This window comes from Peromyscus californicus, unplaced genomic scaffold (assembly GCF_007827085.1).
Source record: "Peromyscus californicus insignis strain IS unplaced genomic scaffold, ASM782708v3 Scaffold_1__1_contigs__length_55948999, whole genome shotgun sequence".
NCBI classification, from domain to species: domain Eukaryota; kingdom Metazoa; phylum Chordata; class Mammalia; order Rodentia; family Cricetidae; genus Peromyscus; species Peromyscus californicus.
In genome coordinates, this window is record NW_026294492.1 from 360,136 (window position 1) to 379,447 (window position 19,312).

Genomic DNA, 19,312 nt, shown 5'->3' on the forward strand with positions numbered 1-19,312 from the left:
AATGAATTGTTTCGTCTTTCTGGCAGTCTCTGCCCCCACGACTGAGGATGATGCATGGGACTTCATGTGGCTCAGCAGGGCCAAAGGCTGACTCTCCTCAGCTTGCTGACCATCCAGCCACAAGGTCAAGGCATTATTTTCCCTTTGAATCACTAGCTATGACCATGGCGATCAGACCTTAGGGATGCTGAAATCAGTGTTTCAGCTAAAACTAAAATGAAATCTGTATCTCTTTCTGCTTTATTCTGTTGTGAATTTTGCCTTTATTAGATCTGTGGTTGCCTGTATGGCTTTGAGAAAGGTCACTTTCTGTTCCTACCCTTCACTGTCCAAATAAAAAACAATCTAGAAATAAGTTGGAGGGGAAATGCATTGTGATATGTTTACAAGGTTAGGAAATAAGAAAACCTTGGGTTGTATTTCAACCATTAAATAAAAATTGAACATTGGTGGACACATCAGAGACAACCAAGTAGCACTAATTCAGATTTTGTCCTAAAATACCTGCATAAGAATAACTCTGGTGAAGTTAATCATTTTACATTTATGCTTAGTCATAATCAGAACTTAAAGACCTTTGTGTCCATTCTTGACATGATCACTAAGTTCTTGGTAGCACAAAGGTCCCTTTATATAGGAAAGAATATTTTAAAGACAAAGGGAGTAGAAAAGGAAGGTATCTGGAGCTGTTAAACTGTGTGAGCATTTCACTGACAATGGCACATCCCAAAGAAAGGCATTACTACTGAGCTTCATGTAAGGAAATCAGCTGAAAGATCTCAAGGAGAGCTAGGAACAATCTCACGGCCATCTGCATAGATTCTGGGCATCCTGACCTTCTAGAGCATCTCCATCAAAAGAGAGAACAAAACAACAAGAACAAAAACAATTTGAGTGTGTAGCATGGCATCTGACTCACTTCCATCATGGAGTCAGAAATCAGTAACAAACTTTTTTTTAGATCCCAGTTTCATCTCCCAGCAGAACCCAGGCTCTCTGAGATCCTCAGACCGCTGACTCTTTCCTGGGCGAGAAGGCCTGTGGAGGTGTGTCATAGTCATCAGAGCCACTAGGAAGGCTGCTGGGCTATTGAGCAGTTCTGAGTGTAACTCTGGCCACCCAGTGGGTAACTGTATTGGTACTAGGGAGGGTGGGTTGTATAATGAAGAACAAGCAGACTGGCAGGTATAGCAGTGGCTTTGGCAGCTTCTCAAGTCTCTAGGGTTACCTCTTGCAAGGCTCTGGTGTTCTTATGAGGACTTGGGATTGGAAACAACTGTGGAGCCCAGATGGCCAGTTTAGCTAGATTTTTTTATTACCAATTTCCACAAAGCACTTTAAAAAACAATAATAAGATTGCTGGTCACTCATTCTCCCTATAATGTCATGAGGTGGATCAGTGGCCACATTTCCAAAATAAGCCTGGGGTAGCTTCCTGCAGCTTGAGAAGGACCTATCTGTTGGGCCAGCCATATGTTCAGTAAAGAGTTCTATATCTCTAAGTATGGGATCTGCAGGTGAGCCATGCCTAGTCCTTCACATCACCCAGACATGCCCTGAACAACCGTGCACTGGCCCTCCTGATTGCTCCTCCAATCAACCAGGGCCTGGGGCCAGTTCTGAGACTGGGATAGATTTCTACAGAAACCTTTAATAATTAGTTTTATTTTTTTATTTTTCTCATTTCATTTAGTGTCTTTATATATTATCCTTAGAAATTCTAAAGAGCACAACAAATGAAATTATGCAGAGTGCAGAGGACAGGGAAATCGGGTTTCCCAGAAGCCTAGAGAACTAATTGAATTTAGCTATTTACCAGTTAAATGCCGAAGGTCTTGATGATTAGGAAGATGAACAATGTTGTCAAAGGCCCTGGTGACTGTGCTGCAGTAAGAGAATCAGGTTGTGAACCCCACCTGGGCTGCCTGACAATTCCCAGCTCAGTAGCTGTTCAGGGCACATGAAGGATCAGCAGTACCACCAAGGGTTTTGCTACCTACTCTTGCCCTTTCTTGGTCTCTGCCTACAAGTCAGGTCCCCAGGGTGTCAAAGGGAACAAGAGTAACTTGCATGTGCTCTGTCTTCCTCCCATTTCTCTTTACTTTCCTTCTAGAACAGTTCCTGCTTCCTTTGTGACACATGATACACCAAACCCCCAATCAAGCTGTACCCTTCCCCTCTTCCTGGATTTTCCTGGATTCATGCAGACCAGTTCTACATGTAGAACACCCTGCAGTCCTGACCCTCATCCTGTCTACTTTCCCACATCAAAGCACAGACACCTGTGCAGTGAGGTGTCCTAGAAGGTCTAGTCCTAAAGTCCCACTATTGATTCTTTCTCATCTTACAGTGTAAATAATCATCCAAAACACGATTCAGATCGTGTCACTGAGCCCCTTAAACATCTCCATCTGACATGGAAGAAAGCAGAAGATGCTCCTTTATGCACGTCTCCAACCCCTGCAGGCTGGATTCTGTACCTGCCACTTCTCTATATTTTCAGGTTGATACAGACCAACCAAATTATTCATCCCACAACCAGCACACAGCTTGTGTCCTTAGAGGCCTCTTGACTTTCCTTTGCCCAGATGCTTCTTCCATTTTGAGATCCTCATTCTAGGCATTATCTCATTCAGAGAGACTTCTGTAGCCATTCTGCCCAATGAAAAGGTTCTGGAATGAATATTAACTTTCCACCTGTTTTATCTCTGATAAAACTTTGCTCACAGCCAACGACTACCTTCCTTTACACACTCTTGCTGCCACTTTCCATGTCCTATGAGAGCTTTATTCAGAGAAAAAGATGTTGAAGGTCATGGCCACCTCTAAATTCTCAGTGCACACAATGGATGCTTAACCAGAGTGTTAGACAGAAAGTCACAGAATAGGGAGGCAGGACAGGATAATGGGAATACAAAACAGGATTTTCTTCCCCAGGTGTGAGCTCTCACAGAGGCTCAGGCAGGAAGGAATGGCTTGAATCCCCATAACCAGTCCACATGTGGCTGCTCATTATGTATTGTTCATATGCCAGTCAGAAATGAGGCTTATCCCGGGACCTCTGATTTGATTGTGGTATGATTATGTTTTTTTTTCTTCTCTGAATCTCCTCAGCTGACACTGTTGAGTGAACCTTGACCCTTCATTTCTATCAATTGGATCTACAGAAACAGGGTATGCACATTTAAAGATTATTTGCCTCAGTGGTCTGGTTTTACCTAAGCTAAATGAAAGCCGCTGTCTTCATCAGACCCTAGGTGACCTTGAAATCTAGAAACATCTGACAGAAGTAAGGGAAGACCAGTAATCACAATCAGCAGGCTCACAGTAGCAGAGCTATGTGAGTATGAGTGGTTTGCATTCCTTATAAATACTCTCCAGAGCTGCAGACCCACAATGCAGTATTCATGTGGTGGTAGTTTGAATGAAAATAGCCCCCATAGGCTTATAGGGAGTGGCACCAGCAGGAGGTATGGACTTGTTGGAGGAAGCATGTCCCTGGGGGTGGGCTTTGGGGTTTCAGAAGCCCAAGCCAGGCCCAATGTCACACTCTCTTCCTGCTGCCTGAAGATTGAATTAAGATGTAGAGCCTCCACTACCTCTTCAGCACCATGTCTGCCTGCATGCTGCCATGCTTCCTGCCATGATAATAATGGACTAAACCTCTGAACTGTAAGCCAGGTCCAACTAAGTGTTTTCTTTTATAAGAGTTGCCGTGGTCATGGTGTCTCTTCACAGCAATAAAACCCTAACTAACACCTGTGCATACTTGTGCATGGGTGTGTTTGTATACTGTGCGTATAAAATGTGTATATTGCTTTTCAGGTTGCCCATATGGATGCATAAAAAGGCTAACGATATGAGATCTGAGCAAGACATGCAAATTTCTGAAACATGTGTCACTAGTCACAGGTTCATGTCTGTGTGACTTGTTCCAAAACTAGCCATGTTTATAGATACAAACAGTAAAAATAGACATTTTTATGTAGATTTAGTTCACAATGACTAGACGCTGGATGAAAACACTGAATTCTAGCTTATGTTCTTCTCCCTGGGGATCTCAAGACATGACCTCTTCAATGCTGACCTTGTTTGGGTTTCCACCATCTTGATGTGACCTAGTTCCTGGTACAGTGATCATCCAATCCCTGAGGGAAGCAGTCAGATGAAGGGCAGAAGGGCATGGGTTTCTCCACAAAACCTCCTTTAGCTTCCTCCAACAGAGGACTTAAATAAGGATGCCAATAAAACATGAGGTGGAATCACAATTCTACATTCACTACCCACACTTGATTCTGTAGGCAGGAATACTGGATCTAGGAGAAGTAGCCCCACGAGTAAAGAGCTAAAGAGAACACTGAGATCATGGGCAAGCTCTGAAACTTTCTAATCAAGTACCACTGAAACTGTGCCTAAGTGAATTGTGCTGTAAAAGCCTTACAGCACTAATGGAAATCATCATCTCATATCTGTCGTCATGGTGGGCACTGAAACCCATTTTCTCTAAACTTGCAACAATGAAAGGAGTGAATTTTCCCCAGGTAAGGGGCAGAGATAGGCATTGGGTGACTACCACATCCTTGTTGAGTTAGACTGAGTAATTTATACTTCTGTCAGGAGCCATATTAATCACTTCCACATTTATCACAGAGTAGAGTGTTGAAAGGAAAGTTTGCTCCAAGTTCCACTGAGGACCCTGCTCCAGGAACTGGGCAGTGTTGCATGTAGCTTACCAATTGTTTCCAAGAGTCTTGGCTGCTCTGACCCAGTGAGATCTGGCATTACCCATAATCATAGCTTAAGAGAAGACAATTTGTGGCACAATAAAAAAGAGTGAAGATCAAACATCCAGAACTCACATGAAATATAAAGAACAATCAGCAGACAAAGGGTAGGGATGGACAATGAGTGGCGCCTCTTCATCTGTTTTTTACTTACCAGGACATCTGTACTGAAAGTTCGGCTGTGGATTCGTATGTAGTTAGTATTTGCTAGGCAGAATAGTAAGGATGATGTTAGGCTATGAGCGATGATTAGTGTTGTTGCTCCTATAAAGCTTCATGGTGTCTGGATTAAACAGAAAAGAAGAACAGGTAACCCCTTTGAAAGTCCTTCAGAAAACTGAGTGTGTAAACAAGTGTTTCCTACAACGTTAATTATTTCTACAACATGGTTCTGCAAGTTCTGATCAATCCAATTAAACATGAAGCAGAATTCTCTCATGTAAGAATCTTTCAAAATCCCTTTCCTGCACTGCACATTCAATAAACATTTGCTGAGTGAATGAACAGCTAAAAATATGAGTAACTGCTGTTATTTTAAATCCAATCACTATGATGTAGCCCCACTGCCGCCTCCTCTAAGCCCCTGGTTTCTGGAATCTTCTCAAGAAGAATCTGCTCCTGATTATATTTGGCAGCATACATTTGTTCCTTTGTGAAATTAGAACATAACTCTTCTCACAGGCTTGCTGGGACTCCAGCACTGGGACTCTCATACAGATGGGCCTTGTAATGTGAGAAGAATGGAGTCAAAGGAGTCCTGGTCTCAGGATCACTTCTCCTCAAGAGTCATCAAGACAAGCACACACGCCAGGAACTGTGTGCAGACCACACACCACAGCTCCCAAGGATTGTCGGCTCCTTAAAGTTCCCAGTGCTGGCTGGAACTGACCAACACTTTTCTCCTACACCCTTGTAGCTGCTCTAGTGTCACTGAACATTTCAGCAGTGCCTTAACATGGTAGTATATAGCAACTTGTGCACATACTCAAGACATAGAACAGTAATCAAGATGCCCAGCAAGTCCCTGTGACTGACTCTGGAGGTATCAGAGAGTTCCCTCAAATAACTTGTTAACTAGTTTATTGGTTGTTAAAGTGAAAGTTGGGTGAATGTGCTAATTTGAAGCTCATATTTATATCATTAAATTGAAGCAATTGATCAGAACAACTTGAATCAACAGAATGTTCTTACTGAGTACAGTGTATTATCACTTAAAATAAAAAAAAATGACTTGTGGTTATTTTCAGTGTTGTGTTTAAATTCTGAGCAGACAGCATCTCTGGGATTAATGCTTTGAGAACTTTCAGGTCTTGCTGACCTCAGTAAGCATCTACTGTCCCCATGTGTATGTTTATAGATGTATTTATGCAGATGCTACGAAGTAAGAAACAGGGGCTGATTGTGTGCTACCAGAACCTCAATATTTTCCCAGAGATTTTCCCCAACAAAAAATGCAGCTGTAACACTCTGCTGCTGTAAGCAATTAGTGCCACAAATGTTTACCTCTCTCCTACATGCAGAAGGAAGTCAGTGGTGAACAAAATAAACTTCTCCCATTCCTGAAACTTAGTTTCATAAGAGACCAACTCACCAATAATTAAATACAGCACACTTGAGTGTGACTTTAGGAATTAGTAATTATTTATTACTTGAAGAGATCTAAGACTAAATATAAAATACAATGATATTTTTCCACAGAATGGAGAAAAATAACTCCAAACTTCATCCAGAACTACAAGACTGAATTGGCAAAGCAGTTTTGAGAAGAAAATATAAAATGGGAGATATTGCACGTCTTGATTTCAAACATGTTACAAAGCATAAATAATCAAAACAGTAAGGTATTACTAGCACTGGAAAATCAGGGAGGGCCCAGAAACAAACCTGTGCATATATAGTGAACTACTCCTTCATGCAGACATTGGACACAGGAAGAGTCTATTCAACAAATGATGTTAGAGAAGCTGTTTAGCCACCAGGCAAGAAAGACAAAAAATAAGGTTGTATTTTATGCCACAGACAAAAATTAACTCAAAATACATTAGACTTAACCATAAAAACCTAGGAAGAAAACATAAAGGAATATTGCTCTTAGAAAAAATGCCTATGATAAGCAGAGTACAGAGAAGAAAAGCAAAAACAAGGAAGTGGGATTATAACAAGAAATTTCTGTACGGTGAACAACATGAAAGGTTAGTTTGTAGAATGCTATAAAATATTTGTATCCCAACAATCTGGTGAAGAGCTTATATCTAAAATAAATAAAGAACTCACACAATAAAAACAGCAACCTGATTAAAAATAGGCAAAAGATCTGAAGAGATGTTTTCCAAAGTGGACATACCAATAGCAAAGGTACAAGAAAGATGTTCAATATCACCAATCATCAGAGAAATACAAATGAAAACTAAGACATATCACCTCACTCCAGTAAGATGGCTGTCACCAAAAAGAGAAAAATTAATCTGGCAATGATGTGAAGAACAGAGAGCTCATGAACACTATTGGCAGAAATAGGAAATAGTATAACCATTTTGGAAAACAGGACAGAAGGTACTCAAAAAATATTTTTAAAATGGAAGTTCTGTTTGATCCTATAATCCCACTGCTGCATGTATGTTCAAAAGAGATGAAGTCTGCATCTCAAAGACACTTTTGTTCTATGTGCGTTGCACCGCTATTCATAGTAACCAAGAAACAGGATCACTGAAGTGTCCATCACTCTCAAGCAGATAAAGAAAACGTGATTCTCTCTCTCTCTCTCTCTCTCTCTCTCTCTCTCTCTCTCTCTCTCTCTCTCTCTCTCTCTCTGTGTGTGTGTGTGTGTGTGTGTATGTGTGTGTGCAGAATTGCTGTCTAGCTTGTGAAAATGAAGGACCCTGCTAACTGCAATGACATGGATGACTCTAGAGGACATTGTGCAAATGAAAAGGGCCAGGCACAGGAAGACACACATCGCATGATTTAACTTGTACTGGTAATGGAAGGAGGTGGAATTCATGGGAACGTTCATGGGCTGTTATTGAGTGAGGTGCTGAGCAAAGTGCACAGACTCTTTGGCAGGGATGACCAATTCCAGAGACCAGTGCTCAGCTTGGTAACTGTGTACTTGAGATGTGTCAGGAATGTGACTCTTCTCTGTTCTCCCTACCAAAATGGGAAAAATTATAACTAAAACTGAGTACTTCATATCAACACATATTCTAAGGGAAGAGTTATACAGAGCAAGTGGCTCTTATTCTCAAGAATTAAATCTATGCATTGTAATTATAAAAAAATACAATAAAATTCCTTCACAGAAAAAGCAACCCTATACTCAGGTGGAAAAAGCCATTAATCTGGAAGGAAATACTGTATTACAGCAGCCCTCACTACCTGGAACTGAAATGCAAATAAACACTAGACTGCATAACAAACAGTTAAAGCTAACAAAAGGGGAAGGAAGGGAAGGAAAAATCTGAAATGAAGAGAAAAATAAAAATTGTTTAAGAATTAATACTGACATTCCTTAAGCTGCTGTAACCCACTGTGTCCAAGACTATCACCCACTGCACAGAGGCGCTTGTACTCACAGAACCATGGTGGGACAAGGAGCTCACCAAACTCACAGGACAGGGTTATGCTCAGCGCTGACTCCTCCATCTCACATGGGCAGCCGTTGGCTTCTGCTACAAAGCCTTGGCTGCCAGCATGCACAGCCTGGCTAGAGCCAGGAGTACCTTGAAATAACTTCCCCAGTGAGGCACCTGTGTTTAAAGGTACTAAAGATTCTCTCATGCCAAATTATATATGAGTAGGAAATTTGATTTTTTTTTTAATTTTTAGGAAAATTGAAAAATCTTCTGATTTTCTTCATTTTATAATTAAAGGAAATAGAAGCATAGTTGGTAGAGTGCTTGCCTAGCCTGTGCATCGTCCTGTGTTTGATTCCTAGTACCACATAAACCAGGCATGACAGAATACACAGACAAGCCCAGCATCTGGGAAGTGGAGGAAGGGGGATCAGAAGTTCAAAGATATCCTCAGCTCCACAGAGATAACCTGGGATACACCAGAACCTGTCTCAGAGAAAGACACACATGATATCCAAATACAGAATCTCAGTGGGATGTTTTGGAAACACTGTGCTAATTCAAGTATCTGCTATCCTTAAAGGAGGTGCTGAATTTGGGGGAGGTGTAGGGAAATGGGAGATAGGGTCCTCACCCCGGGGAGGGGGGGGGTGTCCCAGCTCCTCTGGGTTGTGGCTTTAGTGCACTCTGTGGGTGGTGGTGGGCATGGAAAGCCATGTAGCATCTCTGGAACTGAAGTCACCAGACAGCAAAAGTCAGCGATGAGGATCTGTGGCTGTACACAAATGCATACATGTACGTTTTCTACTTCAAATGGTAAAAAGTTCAAAAGGAACTCTTTCATAACTAAGATCTCTACCTTGATTGCATGACTCAGGGCACTTTGTGCTGGGTTTGGTGATTGTTACCTTTGATTGTGAGACAATAAAAGTATGCTTTAAATGAGATCATGAGGTGGGGATGGGGAGAGCAGGAAGAAGGGAATGAAGGAGAAGAAGAAGGGAGAAAAAGGGGAGAACAAAATAAAAAGCAAATAGGTACACTGGGTTCTAGTTCATTCTAGAATTATATTGATCTTTTAATCTACTGTTTATTCTCAGACCTTGAATTCTCACACTGATCCCAAAGTTACATGGATCATTTGCATCGTTTCCACAATCACTTGTGGAACTTTCTACTTATATGTATGGTTTTTGTCTGAAGTCTCGCTGTAACAGGACTGGATATGTTTGCAGCAAACATGAACACAGTTGAGTTTTCATCAGCTTTAATGAGGGAGTCACAAGGCTCCACAGCCTGATGTATTCCCACAGGAAGACTGCCGGAAACTGCCCCACTTACCTATTTGAATGGTTCTACTTTGTGTAAAATATGAGGTGATAAGATACATAAGTTTATCCTTTAGTTAACTTTTATTGCAATCAGAACAAAGTACAAACCAGGCACCCCATTACTTATAATAATTGCAAAGTACTAGAGTTCAGTATTTTTATGACAGACACTTAGAACATTAATTTTGTGTATGTTTACTTTCATATTACTAATGTTTTAAATCTGCTATTTTCAGTATTGTTACTGACACATGAAATATACTATTGCAGATGAGCTGTGAAGTATTTTTGCTTGTTTTTTAGACAGAAATTTGCTATGAAGCCCAGGCAGGCCTCAAACTTGCAATTATCCTGCCTCAGCCTCCCTAGTGCTAGAATTACAGACTTTTACCACTATGCCTCACTGTGCTAAATTGTTTTTACATATAATTTCAGATTTTTAGCTTATTTTCCAATGACTGTTTCCTTTTACATACAAAATTGTTTTTCTTTAAAGTGCTTTTAAATCCCACTCTTGAGTGATGTCTTAAATGACAATTTTAGCTGAAAGCAAATATATTTTGCTTTGATAAAGAGAGAATAATACTTCATGTCATAGCATGTCACTACTTCATAAGTATGTTCATATAATATTGTGAAAAGAACTGAAGTATATTTAGCAATAAAGCAGAATAGAATTGTGCTCGCATTAACAGCTGGTGATGGTGGTCAAATCTTACAGCCTCATTGCTTATTCCCCTCCTAGCGCATGAGTGAGAGTCTGTCTACCTCCTGGATGGTCTATCTTTTCAAAAGTGAGTCTGAAAAGCCTAGTGTTGGGGCTGGAGAGATGGCTCAGAGGTTAAGGGCACTGGCTGCTCCTCCAAAGGTCCTGAGTTCAATTCCCAGCAACCACATGGTGGCTCACAACCATCTGCAATGAGATCTGGTGCCCTCTTCTGGCCTGCAGGGATGTGTGCAGGCAGAACACTGTATACAAAATAAATAAATAAATCTTTAAAAAAAAAAAAAAAAAAAGACTGAAAAGCCTAGCATTATGAAAAGAAAAGAGAGTGCCCAGGTTCTCTTTCCTAAGAATACAGGCAGCAATCAAGTGGCATATGGACTGAGCTGGCTTGCATATCTGCAAGCCCTGGAAGGTAATGTGAGGGAATTAATCCCTAATGACCCACACAGGTTTCCCTCCCTCACATCAGATGTTGCCTGGGTCAAAGGCCTCCACCACATCCTCAAAGTCTCATTCTGTGTCCCATTGGTGAGGACTGAATGAAATGGTGAGAGACGTGTAGTGGGTGAGACTGACCAAGCTGAAGTCCCCCAAGTCAGGGCAGAAGAGCATGCAGAAAAATCTCAGCATGCAGTGTATTTTGATGCAGGGCAGTCTGAATGTAAGAGGAAAATGCAAGGAAAGACATGCTCCCCGTGGTGCTGAGAAAGACTCATGGAATCCTGGTAGACAAGCATTTGAAAGCCTGGCTCTACGGACCCCAGGGGACCCTGAAGGAGCATTCCACATCTTTCTAGCCATGAGGCACTGAGGATTACATGAGATTTCACAACTACTCCATTTGTTCCCTCAGAAGCAATCAAACCTTAACAACGATGAGAAACAAACAAATAAAAACACAGCCCAGAGTGCTTTAGAAAGCCAGCATTGGTGTAAAAGCATCTTGGAAGAAGCAGTGAATTTGCCCCAAGAACCTTTAAGTTCAAAGATTTGAGGATATGTGAAGAGAAATCCTCTAGCACCCCCTGTGGTTTTGAGTCTGCACAGCACCTCACTGCTCAGCCCAGAAGAGGAAAATAGGTTTGGATCCAAAGTAATTTACAGAAGGATGGAGAAAGCTGGGATGGGCTGTACAACAAATATCAGGAGTCTTGTGGTCTTGTTTGTCCTTGCGTTTGTACTGGAAAGTTGATGGCCATGGTAGTATCAAAGTATCAGCTAAGTGTGTCACCCAAGTAAGGGTCACTGCAATCCGGAAGAGAAACCCAGCTACTCCTCTTGAGAAAATCTTCACCTGTGGACAGTGCTGCCTGTTGTCCCTCCTGGTCGAAGAAAGCCCTTCTTCAAAGGATTCTCCAAAGCAACTGATTTTTTTCTTCATTGTTTGATGGTCAGGAGAGTGAGAATGAAATATGAGGGCTTCAACTTTCTGAGAAGTGCCTAGTCATATTAGGTTGCTATTGTGAGGTAGTGGAGGATCTGAATCTGGTCCTGAGTCTCATTTGGGGACCCAAGGGGAGGAAGGCCTTGATAAGTAGACATTCCTAGAACACAGAAGGTAGTGGATTTCTTTACTATCTCTGCTTCCCAGATGGACAAAGCTCAGGTAGAGGTGGGCAGACATGTGGTGTGTGGCATAGGGTGTGCTGCATGGAAAGATTGTTCACTTGACAAGCCTGCTGGCAGCTCTACCATGGCACTCCCTCCACAGAAATAAGAGAAAAATTCAAGAATAAAATCCACCTTTTGCTCTAAATAAGGAAGTACAGGATAATTAAGGAATGCCTTGGTTTCCAGAACCAGGCATAATTTCTGTCTTGTGAGTAGACCGTAAGTCCAATTAGACAACTGTTTGTTACTACTGACATGTGAGTACCACTTATTGCACATTTATACATGTCTTGCCATGCTGGTCATTGTCATGGTTCATAGGTGTTGCAGCTGGATAGGGCTATTTAAATGCCTCCTTCCCTTGGCAGCTTGCATAGTATTTGCTGTAACTATGAAGTCCAGACCTTAGGAATGAGGCTTGCAGGTCAGATTCAGCTCAAATCATTTGTCTTGTGTCTGAAGTATGTGGTATCTTCATCAATAAGAGCCTACCCTCAACCCCTGAGAGGAGGCAACCAAGGGCTACATCTATAATCTATATTATTTGGGGAGTCACTTGAACAACCATGACTAACCATGGGATAGGTTTCTCATGCCTAGTACTGGGGTTTTGCTAGACTATGGTTCTCATGGGGAGTATTGCCAGCCCAAATGACTTAAATTTCTGTGTGTGTGTGTGTGTGTGTGTGTGTGTGTGTGTGTGTGTGTGTGTGTGTGTGATGTACGATCAAACAATCTTGTTACTATTTGTCCCTTTTTCTCCTTCTTGGTCTGTATTGACCTCATTCTCTCCTCTCCATATTTTTCTGTTTTCCACTTTGTATCAGCTGTATCTTGCTGATCCCTTCTTTATAGCTTCCCAGGACTAGTGAGGTAATGGATGTTCGAAAGGAATCTTCTACCTCCACTTTGTTAGTTCAACTTAATCCTTCCTGCAGTCGAAATCTCATCCTTCTTCCCACAGAGAAGTGTAGCTAACATCGCTCATCAAGGAAGCCTCTACACTAAATGGAGACCATCATAGAAAACCACATCTTGGTGCAATGGATCACGGGGAATCCAGCCCCAATGGATCCATATACATCACAGTTCCTGTATCTATGGCTCAGGGAATATCTCAGAAGGAGGAGTGGAAAGAGTAAGAACCAGAATATCAGGAAGTTGGCTGTGACACAGTGTCTCCCTAGAAACAGCTGCATAAACAAGAGCAATGAATGGAGACGCTAACATGGAAGGGGAAATTTTGTGGAGTCCCACCTCTAACCAAGAACTATGAGCAACTGACCACTGAAAGAAGGAGAATTAGCCTCTTCCAGGAATGAGCCTTTATTGGTTGTCCAATGTAGAGGTCAGACCTAAAACCATATACACATAGACAACAAAAATGGGTTCAGTGTGTTGTATTTATACATTGTGTATACATATGTGTGTGTGTAAAATAATAATAATAATATAAAAAGAAGCTATAAATTTGAGAGTGAGGAGCATAAGAGATTTGGAAGGAAGAAAGAAAAGGGAGAAAGCAATGTAATTCTATTTAAAATAAAAGCATATTAAAAGATTAAAAATAAAGATAAGTCTTTGTGGGGACCCTGGTCATGTCCCTCTCTTTGGCAGTTCTAGGCCTCAGAGGGAATAAATAATGAGAAACACTTGCTTCAGTTTCATCAATGCGTGTGTCTCAGGTAAGATGGATCCTGAACAAGAGCTGCCATCAACTCCTCTTCCAGACCTGCTCTTGGCCCTAGAAGCCACGGAAACCACCCCTCTCATATCCTAGCCTCCATATCTAAATACAGGAATCCATATATAAAAAATTTACAGTTCTGGCAGATTCACATGTTGATTTTTTTCAGAATAAGCAATTATCTTCTTTAACGCTCACCATCAGGGTACCCAGCACTACCCAAGTTGATACAGAGCACCAAGTAGCCAAAATACAGGAGTTGAAACTTTCTGGACTTGGCCCACATAATGTGGCTAGAAAATGCAGTAGGTTGTAAGGTACACTCACTACAGACAGTGCTCAGACAGGAATAAGAGTGCCCAATTTCAAAGGAGGAAAAGCACGTACAAAAGGCTGACCAAACCCAGATCTCTTCCCGGAACCCAGCATCTCAAGGGTGCTCTGGTTCTTAGATTCTAATAACTGAAGAGGCTCTGGTCTCCATGCCTTATCAAGGAATACAAAGTGTGGATGGAAGGCCTCACTGGACTAGTCAGGTAGACTGATCATTATTGCAGCCAAAATCTTAGACAGCTCAGCATCATCACATGGAATTTTAGGTCCAGACTTAACCACACCCAGGCTGAGTCTTTAAAAAAATATCAGAGTAGCTCTTAGTTCAAAGCTCCTGAGCTTATGTAGCATCTTTTAAAGTTATACTTTGGTGCTGGCCACTTTCTGTATTAACACATTGTGTTTATATGATAATTCAGAGATTGACATTTTAAGATGTGTCTCCAAAAAATGTCCAAAGAAAATGTCACACAGATAGATATACATGGTCACTTGTGTGCACACCCATATATGTGTACATATACTCTCACACAATACAGGTACACATATGTCTAATATAATCACACCAGCATAGAACATAAATTGACTTGTTCACACATAGCTATACATGTATGTACTTGTATATACTCATGCACATGCATACATACATATACACAAATGTACACACACCAGATTTGAACAGGGATCTACTGGTCCTATGAGAGTCACTTTCACTGTGCCAGGAGCTGTGCTATGTACTGAATACAGAACCAGGACCACTGTGACACAAGCTTGACAAGGTCAATACAACAAAGCAAGAGAGATTGATCAGTAGTATCAGATAGAGGTAGAGAACCTATCAGTATACAGAAGACATGAATACAGAAAGAGATGAATCTGAGAAACTCTGAAAGCAGTATGCAGAGCACTTCTGACAATTGCACACTCAATTCTCTGCAGGCATCTTTGTAAATTTGTCCTGCACAGGACTGTACTGGCACGCAGCTCAGGCTCTTCCAGTGCACAGAACACTTGGAGAGGCAGACAGAAATAAAACCATCACCACAACCTCACTGAGACCATCTGACAAGAAACCATAACAGAGGTGTGGCAGTAACTCTGTTAGATATGCAAAAACAAGAACAAATCAGGTGTGAGGGCCTCAGGAATTTTTAGGGGAAGCTAAGGACTATACTGGGTCTGATTGAAGTGTAGAGACCTTGGCAGGCAGGTATATAAGCATCATTTTCCCTAATTGCAACATATAGTGGGTGTTTAGCAATGTCCTGGACCATGAGAATGGCTACTATTTATTTTAACAATAAAACAGTCATTTCTTTAAAAGGACTCCATAATTCACCCAGGACTTGCTCTTAATTCATTCTAACGGGATGTCTCTTGTTTCATGAGCTGGAATTTGCATTCCCAGAGATGATGCTGGGAGCCTTGTCCCTGGTACAGTCACTAAGGTCCATATGTAAGAAATGATCATGGTTCCCCAGCAATGCATTCAGCTATGCCAGTTTGACCCTGGGGACATGATGTGCACCTGTAGTACACACCCTGAGGAAGTACCATGTAGAAACCAGTTCTTTTCAGATACTGTGGAGAGTATTCTTTGCTTGCTCATTCCAATGCCATCCATTTCTGTGAGATCTATGTTCTCAAGCTTTTTATTTGCCTTAACAAAGGAAGAGTCACCCTCAAAGTGGGTACCCATTCAGAAGGATTATAAAGAAAGTTATAGAAAGAGTTCACCTGCCCTGTCTCAAGGCCCTGTGTAGGCCATGCAATGATGTTACTCATCAGAGCAGGTTATCTTGCAGTGGAGAGGGACATGTCTTACTCTAGATGACCCACTGAGGTGAGCACAGAGTGGAGGTTGGTGGATCTCAATTACAGATCCCAGACATGACTGAGTGAGACAGTAAGACTCTGATTAGCCTCACTCACAGGATTACAGGCCGAAAGCAGAGAGGGGTCCAGTGTGATATGTGGGTCCTGCACCTAGACTTATCCAAGGGGTATCTCCAAAGTGAAGTCCAAATGGATATCTAGACTTCTAGGCTGAAAGGATAGTCTGTAAATTTTATCAGCTAATTATCACTGTAAAAGAAATGTTCATGGCTGTCATGACTAGAATCAGAGTATGGAAACAACTCAACTTCTACCCTGCCTCTCCCTCTGCAAAGCTGGCCCAGAAGGCTCAGGAGTGGAACTAACACAGTTTACAGAATCCCCTCTTAGGAAAGGAGAATGAAGTTGTGAATCAGAATTATCTCCATGGCTGTGAAGACCCATGTAAATGTGCAGAGTCACAGACTCATTAATTCCAGGATAAGCTTGGTGCCTGTGTGAGCTGAATCACCATCTGACAATTAGTATCTCTTGTCCCAAGCATAGGATTGCTTGATTTAACTGAGGACATTCAAATGTAATCCTGAGTGACCTAAGAAAGGTCTGGATGGGTGGGCAGTTTATGAGTGAAAATCGCTGAAAACAAAGGACACCTTGCCCACCAGGACCTAGACAAGTGTGATGCATGCTGCATGGTAAAACACCAACTTGCAAGTCCTTCAAGTAGCATATTTACAACACCTACTGACTGTTCCTCAGTTAGCAGGCTTGGACAGGAAGCTCTTCCTTGTGTTCTAGGCTAATATAGTATCCCCTTATGCAGTAGGAAGCACAGGGGATGATCCAGGAGGAGCATTCAAGGGTATATAATCAGAGGATAGACCATGTTTAAAATACAGTGCTAATCTGGGTATATCAACTACATTCCAGAACAGGCCCTATGCTCAGGAGTAGTTAGCTAACAAAAATTGGGCTCCTCTCCTCTCCCTCCCTATCTATCTTTCTCTCTCTTATCTCTGTTTCTTATTCTGTCTCTGTCTCTCTCTCTGTACATTTTTAAGAGAGGGAAAAACATGATGTTGAGTGCATAGGGCGGTAGAAAAGGATCTGGGAGGTGGTGGGGCAGAGAAAAGAATTTTATCAAAATACATTGTATGAAACTGTCAAAAATAAATATTAAAAAATAAATAAAATATAGTACTACTAAGGATTTAAGGGATAGAAATCTTGGGAGCAAAGCTGTTTGCAGAAACTTAAGGAAGTCACACCTATCCTATTTCTTCAAAGGTCCAAGCCAGTTTTGACCCATAAAAGAGAACACATGGGAAGGCTGCCATGGTTGGGGATTAGAGCTGGGATGCCAATGACAGGGAGGCTTCAGGCAAAGTACAGAGAGGGGGATAACTGAAGCCTCTGAGCATTGAGAGCAGATAGGAGGTATGACTAGAGACTATAATCTGGGGAGAGGCTTCTTGTTTTTGAACTTCAGAACTATGATGGGATCTGGAAGCTGATGTCTGACTTCAAATGCTCCCAACTCACCTCTATCCCATATCAGTTCATATAACCCAAAGACTTCCATTCATCAGCTTAGAGTTGACTCAGTTTACTAGGACTGTTGAATGTCAACAGCCAAAGTGTGTCTCTACCCTACGCACAGGAGGGGCCAGAGACACTGTGGATTGCACAGTGCTCCTGAGATAAAGCACATCTGTGTTGGCTAGTTTTATTCAACTTGACAAAGGGTAGAGTCGTTTGAGGAGAGTGAACCTCAATTAAGAAAAATGCCTCTGTAAGATTTGCCTGTAGGTGAGTCTGTAGTGCATTTTCTTGATTGCTGATTGGTATGGGAATCCCTAGCTCACTGTAGGTGGTGCTACCCTTGGCTGGTAGGTATTATAAGAAGGCAGACTGAGCAAGTCATGGGAAATAAGCAGTAAGAAACATTGGAAGCATTCCTCCATGGCCTCTACATCCATTCTTGCCCAGAGGTTCCTGTCCTGACTTCTCACAGTGAAGAAATGTGATGTGAAAACTAAGCTGAAATAAATTCTTTCCTCCCCAATGGTTTTTTAATTTTATTTTTTTTATAGTCACAATGTTTTTTCACAACAAAAGAAACCTTAACTCAGACAACATCTTTTCTGCCTCCTCCATCATGGGATCAGATTTCAGTTTAATTCTGGTGTGGTTTGCAGAAGTGTGACGTGAGTACACACATGTCTCTTCTGGACATGCTATAAAGACAGGACTCCATTATCCATCACCTTCAGTAGCCATCTCCTTGCCAGGACTCAGCCAAATGCCTGGGTATCAGTGTGAGCCTTGTGGGTTGCCAGATCTCTGCCCCATGTTCAGAATTAGAGCCTGATGACTGTTTCTGTTATTTTAGGCAAATTATCAAAACATGCCGATAGAGTCTATAAGTTTCTGTGACAAAGTTGTTAAAGTGGCTCCATGCACTTGGCTGTTTGTTGTTTTTTCCCTTCCCCACCTTCCCTATAAGTTTCTTACATACTAACTCTTCTATCCTAGAAAGTGCAGACTGGTTCCTTATTTTCTCTTTCTCTTGGCATGCAACTTCAGCAGGATCCTCCCTGAAGACCACACGGATACCTGATACAATCCCAGAGTCTGGAGGGAGCATCTGATTACATGTCAGATTTCCGAATGAGTGCCGAGTATGTGTTAAATCTATGCACCTGCCAGACTTCAAAACAAACAAAAACTACAGAATGCCAAGTCCCCAATGTTTAAAGATAATTACAACTGTATCTTTTTAAATATAATACTCTGTGCAAATATGACTTTACCAAGAGGAGAAAGAAAGCAATTTCCCTAGCCTCCCAGTGTTTCCATATATAACATGTGTATGGTATATGAATCTTTGGACTAAGGTTTGTGGTGCATGTTCTAGGGCTGTATTTTGATAGAACTTACTGCTGTTTACTCCTGATCCATTCTCTTTGGGTACTGGGACACTGACTTAATTAGGTTGGGGAGAAAACACAAATAACTGTGCTGCTCTCAGACCTATGGCCTGGATGTTCCAGCACCTCCCTGATCTGTTTGCTCCTCACCTGCAGCTAGTGTAGAGGATCCTGGCAGGAGGACTTGAAAACTGAGAACTCTTGGGTCAGAAGCACCTGCCATTGTCTCTTGGATGAGCTTTGTTTGGACTGAGCTGGTCAAGCTTTAGAGAGTTGGTGAAGTCATTCACTGCCTGTGAGTCATCTTATCATAAGTTCCTACAACAAGGGAAGTAGGTTGCACAGTGTCGTCAACTTTGCAAATAGAAAAAAAAATGCTTCTCAGGAAGTGAAGTGGCTTTCTAAGACTAAATCTTGCCAGCATCAATGTGTTGCATATTCATAAGATAATGTGAGCTTTGGTGATGGCTTGACGGACTTCCTATCATAATAGTATCTACA